The sequence below is a fragment of the Neovison vison genome, chromosome 3 (genome assembly GCF_020171115.1).
Source record: "Neovison vison isolate M4711 chromosome 3, ASM_NN_V1, whole genome shotgun sequence".
NCBI lineage: Eukaryota > Metazoa > Chordata > Mammalia > Carnivora > Mustelidae > Neogale > Neogale vison.
Genome location: NC_058093.1, coordinates 213,075,489 through 213,083,702, shown reverse-complemented (window position 1 = coordinate 213,083,702; position 8,214 = coordinate 213,075,489).

Sequence of the window (8,214 nt, the reverse complement as noted above, 5' to 3'; positions counted from 1 at the left end):
GGAAAATGAAGAGTTTGAGGGACATCCAGACAGAATGCAGATGCTGGGCCAATGGTTGTGCACGAAACAGGCCAAAAGCCCTATTCTCAGGGAACTCACATTCTCATGGGAAAGAAGATGATACACAAGAAAACAATTAGTATACTAGAATTCACCGTGCAGGCCTGGAGCTTGGGAGACAGGTGGAAAGGATCTGTGAGTTGTCAGATTATAGGTGGTAACTAAATCCAAGCAGGTGAAGGAGGGTGTCCCAGAAGAGAGAGAGGGAGCTACAACTGAAACCTGAAACAGGCTAGAGGCCAGAAGCCTCTAAAAGAACCCAGCTCAGTGGGTTGGGCCGCTGCCTTCGGCTCAGGTCATGATCTCAGGGTCCTGGGATCGAGTCCCGCATCGGGTTCTCTGCTCAGCAGGGAGCCTGCTTCCTCCTCTCTCTCTCTGTCTGCCTCTCTGCCTACTTGTGATCTCTCTCAGTCAAATAAATGAATAAAATCTTTAAAAAAATAAATAAAATAAAAGAACCCAGCTCAAAAGGTGGGAAGAGAAGAAAGCAGAGGCAGAGTTCTAAGGAGGGAGCGATCAGTATCCTCAAATACTGTAGGGGAAGAAAATTAAGGCAGAAGGGTGGTTTCAGTGGAGTGGCTTGGGGGGAACCCAGATTATTATTTTTTTTAAAGATTTTATTTATTTATCAGAGAGAGAGAGGGAGAGCAAGCGAGCACAGGTAGACAGAATGGCAGGCAGAGGCAGAGGGAGAAGCAGGCTCCCTGCTGAGCAAGGAGCCCGATGTGGGACTCGATCCCAGGACGCTGGGATCATGACCTGAGCTGAAGGCAGCTGTTTAACCAACTGAGCCACCCAGGCGTACCAGGGAACCCAGAAGTGAAGGGCTATGAAGTGAAGAGGCAACAAAGGAGATTACTTTCTTTTTTTATTTATTTGACAGAGAGAGACAGCAAGAGAGGGAACACGAGCGGGGGGAGCAGAAGAGGGAGAAGCAGGCTTCCCACTGAGCAGGGAGCCCGATGCAGGCTGGGATCGTGACCTGAGCTGAAGGCAGATGCTTAACGAATGACCCACCCAGGTGCCCCAAGATTACTTTCTTTCTTTCTTTTTTTTTTTTTAAGTAAGTAAGATTACTTTCTTAAACTTGGGACTATGAAGAAGAAAGACAGGGTGGTAAACTAGAAAGGGGGTAGAAGACAGAACCATGAGAGAAACTGGACCTTATGTGAAGGTTAAGGAGAAAGAGTAGATGAGGAGAAAGGTTCCACAGACCCAAGAAGAGATACTTCTTCCCAAAAAAGAAGTAAAGAAAGACTGGGACATGGAGATAGCTTTGGTGTGCTCATGCTGCCTTACCAAAGTACCACAAACTGGTGGCATAAGTGACAGAAATGTATTATCTCGGTTCTGGAAGATAGAAGTTCAAAATCGAGGGGTTGACAGTGTTGGTTCCTTCTGAGGGTGGTGAGGGAAAGATCTCTCCTTTATAGATGGCTGTCTTCAGGCTCAAGTGACATTCTCCCTTATCTTCACATCATCTTCCCTCTGTCAACCACTTTATGTCGAAATTAACCCTTTTTGGGGCACCTGGATGGCTCAGTCGTTGGGTGTCTGCTCTCAGCTGAGGTCATGACCCAGGGTCTTGGAATTGAGCCCCACATCAGGCTCCCTGCTCGGCAGGAAGCCTGTTTCTCCCTCTGCCTCCCACTCCCCCTGCTTGTGTTCCCTCTCTCGCTATGTCTCTCTCTGTTGAATACATAAATAAAATCTTAAGGAAAAAAAAAGAAATTAACCATTTAAAAAAAGATTTTTTATTTATTAGAGAGCACAAGCAGGGGAGGAACAGAGGGAGAAGGAGAAGCAGACTCCCACTGAGCAGGGAGCCTGAAACAGGGCTTAATCCCAGGACTCAGAGATCATGAGCTGAGTGGCGGGCAGACGCTTCGCTGACCAAGCCACCCAGGTGCCCCTAAATTAACCCTGTTTTGAAGGACACCAGACATAACAGGGTCTACTCTAATGACTTCCATGAAGACCCTATCTCCAAATAATGTCACATTCTGTGTTACTATGGGTTGGGACTTGTACTGTGTTACTGTGGGTTGGGACACAGCTGGGAGGGAGCTGACATCTGATCGCCTTTTCTGTGTGAGGCTGAAATAGGTGGGGGCTGAGCTAGAGGATGGAAGGGGTAGATTATCAAGGAAAAGACTATCAAAGACCCAGCTGAGACTGGGGACTCAGAAGGACCCTGGCAATTAACACATACCATGGATCTTAAAAAAAAAAAAAAAAAGTCAATAACAACCACTAGAGTAGTGGGGTTTCTAGCCCTGGAACTACCAGAACATTACGTAGCTGCTTGGCAGCAGGTAGGGAAGGTTCCTTACGATGCCCCTGGAGTTCAAGAGCAGGCCTCCACCCCACAGCCAGCTGGCAGGGGCAAGTCAGAAGTCAAATCTCTGTCCTGAGCCCCAAGGCAAAGGTCTGGTTCCTTGACCAGGGTCACAAGACAGAAGTCTGGGTGTTAGAACTGGTGCTCAGCTCAGAGCACAACTGGAAGCCAAGCTGACTTGAGGTTGACCTTTCCCCAAAAGAATCACTTTAAATTCTCCCAGAAGAATAACCCAAAGCCTTGGCAGGTCTTGACTCGAAAGGAGACTCAGAGCAGGGAGCAAAGCAAGTTATTACAAATGTGCAGGAAACTGCTTACCTGGCAGGGGCTCCCCAAGGCCAGAGATGAACCTTTGAGACCAACAGTGCCTACAGGTGAGTTAGAAATTAACTTAAAATCCAAGTTCTGCTGTGGGTTGATTCAACTTTTTTTTTTTTTTCTTTAATGTGTTTTGTTTTCAAGTTTCCCATTTTCGGAGATAGGCTAATGCTGATCCTGTCATTCCACCACTTTAAGAGACCCTCTATTGGGGGTGCCTGGGTGTCTCAGTGGGTTAAGCCTCTGCCTTTGGCTCAGGTCATGATCTCAGGGTTCTGGGATGGAGCCCCGCATCAGGCTCTCTGCTCAGTGGGGAGCCTGGTTTCCCCTCTCTCTCTCTGCCTAGTTGTGATCTCTCTCTCTGTCAAATAAATAAATAAAATCTTAAAAAAAAAATACCCTCTGTTGGCTCCCACTGTGGTTATGACAAAAGCCAGTTGGCCAGCTGAGGCAACACATGACAAACCTCCATGGCAGCAAATACGGAGACCCCCGAGTCCACAGGCCCAGAGGGGGCTGTTTCATGCGGTTTCTAACCAAAATCACAAAGAATTTTAAAACTAGAAGGAAGCCCATAACTATTCATTTACAACAAGAAATACAGTCATCAAAGCATTTAAGCTGGAGTGTAAGGTCTCTGAAGATAGGACTCGAGAGCATTGTGCCTGGCACAGAGGAGGCACTCGTAAGTTTTGATTAAGTGAATGGTTAAAAAGAAGAAAAGAAAAGGGCAAGGAGAGAGCAAGAAAATGAAATTATTATTATTATTATTAACATATAATGTATTGTTTGTTTCAGGGGTACAGGTCTGTGATTCATCAGTCTTACACAATTCACAACGCTCACCATCGCCCATAGCCTCCCCAATGTCCATCCCCTGGTCACCCCATCCCTCTCACCCCCCTCCCCTCCAGCATTCCTCAGTCTGTTTCCTGAGATTAAGAGTCTCTTAAGGTTTGTCTCCCTCACTGGTAAGAAAGTGAAATTCTTGGCTAACAGGTAGTGAAAACAATGCAAATCAAAACTACAGTGAGGTAGATATGACCTCTTGCCTGTTAGAATGGGTATTATCAAAAAGACAAGAAAAAGCAGGTGTTGGCGAGGATGTGGAGAAAAGGGAACCCTTCTGCACTGTCAGTGGGAAAGTAAATTAATTGGGACAGCCACTATGGAAAACAGTATGGAGGTTCCTCAAAAAATTAAAAATAGAACTACCATGTGATCTAGTGATTCCACTTCTGGGTATTTACCCAAAAGAAATGAAATCACTGAAAAAGGTATTTGTACCCCCCACATTCATAGCAGCATTATTTACAACAGTCAAAACAGGGAAAGAACCTAAGTGTCCGCTGATGGATGGATGGATGGATGAAGAAAATGTGGGGTGTGTGTGTGTGTGTGTGTGTGTACACGTATATATGTATATATATGGAATGGAATAATATTCAGCCAAAAAAGGGAAGGAAATCTTGCCATTTGTAACAACATGGATGGGTGTTGAGGGCATTATGCTAAATGAAACAAATCAGACAGAGAAAGAAAAATATTGTATGACCTCACTTATGCATGAAATCTAAAAAAATCCCACGCAGACACAGAGAACAGTTTGGGGGTTACCAGAGGTGGGGGTGGGGGATAGGTGAAATGAGTGAAGGTGGTTAAAAGATAGAAACTTCTAGTTACAAGATAAATAAGTTCTGGGGATGTCACGTACAGCCTGGTGATTATGATTAACAATACTGTATTTAAATCACAAGAAAAACATAACTCTGTGAGATGATGGATCCTAACTTACTGTGGTAACCATTTTGCAGTATATACATGTATGCAATCAGGTACACCTGAAGCTAATACTATGTTATATGTCAATTATATCTCAATAAAACTCGGGGTGGGGAATGAAATTCTCATCATAACCGAAAGCCCCATTCTCTAGAGGAATGCTGTTGAGGAACTGGGTTAAAATCTGATGATGGCTTAGGGAAGTTCTGATTCCTTCCCTAGACTGAGCACCACCAGAGAGAGCCATGCAGGACTCACCTTTGAGTCCCCAATCCTAGTTTCCAGAAGATGCTCAGCACATCACGCGTGCTGAGTTTAGTCATCACATTAATGTCCATTACTTCAGGATCTTAGAAAGGTCTTCTTTTTCGAAATTTCAGGCCACATTTGCTTGAACGGCTCACAGGAGGCATTTTTCCTTCTTTCTGAAGACAAAGCCACAGTCCTGCTTGGTCTAGGCTGGGCATGGCTTGCCCCATTCTTGCTGGTGCTTGCTTTAGAAAGGGACATGTGACCCAATGGGGTGGGGACGGGAAGGGGAAATCTCTTGGCAGGTTCCTTGAGGAAGTGCTGTTTGCTCTTAAAAAGGGACACACACACCAAAAAACACTCCTTCTTCCACTGGGCATTTTCATGACTGGATGTGAGGCCTGGGTTGGTTGCAGACATCTAGACACCAGTGAGAGAATGAAGTCAAAATCTGAATGTGGTTCGAACCAAGACAGTCACAGAGAAGCAGACTAGGGTCTGGAGATCCTACATCTTGAGCTGCCCTGCTACAGACTTTGTGTTCTGGGAAATGACAAATACCCTTAACCGCTCATACTGTTTTGAAGCAGAGTTTCTAATTATTGCAACAGAAAGCTTGCCTGGCTAAGATGGTTATACCATGAATGGCTGGTGAGTAAACTTTTGTAAGATCCTGAGTCACTCTGGTGTTGCAGGTATAGACCAATCGATCTGATTACCTAATCCCAGGAAGGTTAGACTGACCTGAGTTGTCACTACCATTTTAAAAAAATATATTTTTTTAATTTATTTTAGATAGAATGAGTGAGCCTGTGCTCATGTGAGAAGGGAGGGCAGAGGGACAGAGGGAGAGGGAGACAAGCCAACTCCCTGCTCCTGCTTAATCCTGTGACCCTGAGATCATGACCTGAGGCAGATCGAGTCGGATGCCTAACAGACTGGGCCACCCAGGTGCTCTGAATTTTGTCTGCTTTTTGAACAGGTTTTGGATGAGGAATGGTGTAGGACGATCCTAGGTGACCTGGGGTTTGAAAAAAACAAAGTTGGGGCACCTAGGTGGCTCAGTAGGTTAAGCATCCAACTCTTGATTTTGGCTCAGGTCACAATCTCAGGGATGTGGGATAGAGCCCCACCTCTGGCTCCATGCTAGGCATGGAGTCTGCTTGTCTCTCTCCGTCTGCTCCTCCCTACTGCTCGAGAGAGTGTGCTGTATCTCCCCCACTCTCCTTCTCTCCCTCTCCCTCAAATAAGTAAATAAGATCTTTTTTTTTAAGACTTTATTTATTTATTTGACAGAGAGAGAGAGAGATCACAAGTAGGCAGAGAGGCAGGCAGAGAGAAAGGGGAAAGCAGGCTCCCTGCTGAGCAGAGAAGCCCCATGTGGGGCTCGATCCCAGGACCCCGAGATCATGACCTGAGCTGAAGGCAGAGGTTTAACTCACTGAGCCACCCCAGCACCCCAAATAAATAAGATCTTAAACAACAACACAACCAAACTCTTCATTTTCAGAAGCAAAGATGTTCAGAGGAGCCACTATTACGATGGGTAGGAAATAAAACACGTGGAAACAGGGACTGACATGGGGAAAAAAACGTTCATGATTTTATAGCAGCTTTTCAGATTTTAGTCTTGTATTAACGAAGGGGGACTTGGGATTGAGTCTCCTGTCTTCTGCCTACATCATTAAAATGAGATTTTTAGGGGCGCCTGGGTGGCTCAGTGGGTTAGGCCTCTGCCTTCGGCCCAGGTCATGATCTCAAGGTCCTGGGATCGAGCCCCACATCAGGCTCTCTGCTCAGCAGGGAGCCTGCTACCCCCTCTCTCTCTGCCTGCCTCTCTGCCTACTTGTGATCTCTCTCTCTCTGTGTCAAATAAATAAAATCTTTAAAAAAAAATAAAATGAGATTTTTATCCTTAAGGAGATAAGAATACAGTGAAGAGCAATTAGAAGCTACTTCCTCCCTTAGGGGCGCCTGGGTGGCTCAGTCAGTTAAGCGCCTGACTCTTGGTTTAGGGTCATGAGGTCAGGCTCCACCTCAAGGCAGAGTCTGCTTGAGATTTGGTCTCTCCCTCAATCTACCCTTCCCTCTCCATGCACGTTCATGGACGCTCTCTATCTCTCTCTAATAAATAATTTTTTTTAAAAAAGATACTTCCTCCCTCAAATAGAGATGGTTGATGCAAGTCTCATAACATGTAAGATCGAGTCTTGTATTTAGGCAAAGATTTCTAGTTCTGGCTCCTACTATTACAGAATCACCATCCTGCCTCCTGTGATGTAAGTTATATAGCATGAATGCTATGGTTATTCACTGAAAGTTATTTTATTTTACTTTTTAAGATTTTGTTCATTTATTTGACAGAAAGAGACACAGCAAGAGAGGGAACACAAGCAGGGAGAGTTGAAGAGGGAGAGGGAGGCTTCCTGCCAAGCAGGGAGCCCAATGTGGGGCTCAATCCCAGGACCCTCAGATCATGACCTGAGCCGAAGGCAGACAGTTAACCAACTGAGCCACTCAGGCATCCCTAATTAGTGTCTTTTTTTCTTTTTTAAGGCTTTATTTATTTATTTGAGAGACAGACATCACAAGTAGGCAGAGAGGCAGGCAAGGAGAGAGAGGAGGAAGCAGGCTTCCTGCTGAGCAGAGAGCCCGATGTGGGGCTTGACTCCAGGACCATGGGTCATGACCTGAGCCGAAGGCAGAGGCTTTAACCCACTGAGCCACCCAAGTGCCCCTAATTAGTGCCTTTTTCAAAGAGACCCCAGGCAGCTCTCCCCTAAGCCCACCTGCTCCCACATGTCGAGTATACTCTCTCCTTAATAAACTTTCCTGCATGGCTCATCCTCAAAAAAAAAAGGAGGGGTGGAGTGAAAGAGGCCCCTCTCCCCTTCCTTCTGCCATTTAAGGATACAGGAACCAGGAAGTGGGCTCTCACCAGACACTGAATATGCAGGTGTACTTGACCTTGGATTTCCCAGCCACCAGAACTATGAGAAATAAATTTCTGTGTAAAGCCACCCAGTTGTTGGTAGTTTATTATCACAGCCTCAACTGGCTAAGAAACCTGTATATATATGAAATTATATGCATACAAAGTTATACTTCAAGGCACAGTTTACAACAGGAGTTTGGGAATCCTATAGAGACAGGTTAAATAAACGATGGTATATCTTCATAGTAGAATAGTATGCAAATGTAAAAATCAACAGCAAAAGAGATCTCTACATACTGACATGGAAATGTTTCTAAGATATATTATTAGATTTTTTAAAAGCCAGATGCATAAGTGTGGATATAAGGCTGCTTTTAGTGTAAGAAAAGGGAAAATAATTTTTTTTTTTTTAGTAGACTCCACACCCATTGGGGCCCAATGCAGTGCTTAATTTTAAACTCACAACCCGGGCACCTGGGTGGCTCAGTGGGTTAAGCTGCTGCCTTCGGCTCAGGTCATGATCTCAGGGTCC